This window comes from Otolemur garnettii, unplaced genomic scaffold (assembly GCF_000181295.1).
Source record: "Otolemur garnettii isolate 467f Iridium unplaced genomic scaffold, OtoGar3 scaffold00018, whole genome shotgun sequence".
Lineage (NCBI taxonomy): Eukaryota > Metazoa > Chordata > Mammalia > Primates > Galagidae > Otolemur > Otolemur garnettii.
Genome location: NW_003852413.1, coordinates 1,476,186 through 1,477,236, shown reverse-complemented (window position 1 = coordinate 1,477,236; position 1,051 = coordinate 1,476,186). Strand labels below are relative to the sequence as shown.

General features: G+C 45.5%; 1 protein-coding gene across 1 annotated transcript in view; it reads right to left on the bottom strand.

Annotated features, from left to right (window-relative positions):
• Window positions 1-1,051, bottom strand: part of NPLOC4 (NPL4 homolog, ubiquitin recognition factor) — a 98,511-nt gene that overhangs the window by 4,831 nt on the left and 92,629 nt on the right. The gene's annotated exons all lie outside the window — the stretch shown is intronic.

Here is a 1,051-nt window from a genome sequence, read left to right as displayed (position 1 = left end):
GGCGCCGAGCCTCTCCAGGTGCCCTTTGATGAACAATGTCTCATTTTGATAAACCAAATTTGCCAATTTGTAATGGCCAGTGTTTTTCTTCATCCTACTCCCAAAGTGTGCATCCTGGCTAAAAAAGTGTTTGCCTTGCCCCACATCCTACAAATATTCACTTATAAAAAAAAGGCATGGTGGCAAATGCCTGTAGTTCCAGCTACATGGGAGGCTGAGGCAGAAGGATCAGTTTAGCCCCCAAGGCTACATACAGTGAGCTATGATGACGTGCCATAGAGAACTAGAGACCTCTAACACAGGTAATAGAGTGAGACTGTTTCCAAAAAAAAAAAAAAAAAGGAAAAGAAAGGCTTGGCACTCGTAGCACAGTGGTTACAGCGCCAGCCAGATACATTGAGGCTGGAGGGTTTGAACCCGACCTGGGCCTGCTAAACAACAACGACAACTAAAATAAAAACATAGCTGGGCGTTGTGGCTGGAGCCTGTAGTCCTAGCTACTTGGGAGGCTGAGGCAAGAGAATCACTTAAACCCAAGAGTTTGAGGTTGCTGTGAGCTGTGACACCACTGTACTCTACCTGGGGTGACATAGTGAGACTCTGTCTCAAAACAAACAAACAAACAACAACAACAAAAAAATACAGAAAAAAAGAAAAGAAAGCTTTCCAGTTTCAGCTCTCACCATTGGGGCTGTAGGCAACCCAAACTGTCTTGTGTTTGGGTCTGGCGACTTTTTTTTTCCCGAGACAGACTCTCACTTTGTCACCCTCAGTAGAGTGCCATGGTATTAAAGCTCTTAGCAATCTCAGACTCTTGGGCTCAAGCAATTCTCTTGCCTCAGCCTCTGAAGTAGCTGGGACTACAGGTGCCCGACACAATACCCAGTTATTTTTAGAGACAGGGTCTTGCTCTTGTACAGGCTGGTGTCGAACCTATGAGCTCAGGCAATCTACCCGACTCAGTCTCCCAAGTGCTGGGATTACAGGCATGAGCCACCTCGCCCGGCCTAATTACCCATTCTTTTTTTTTTTTTTCTTTTTTTTTGAGACA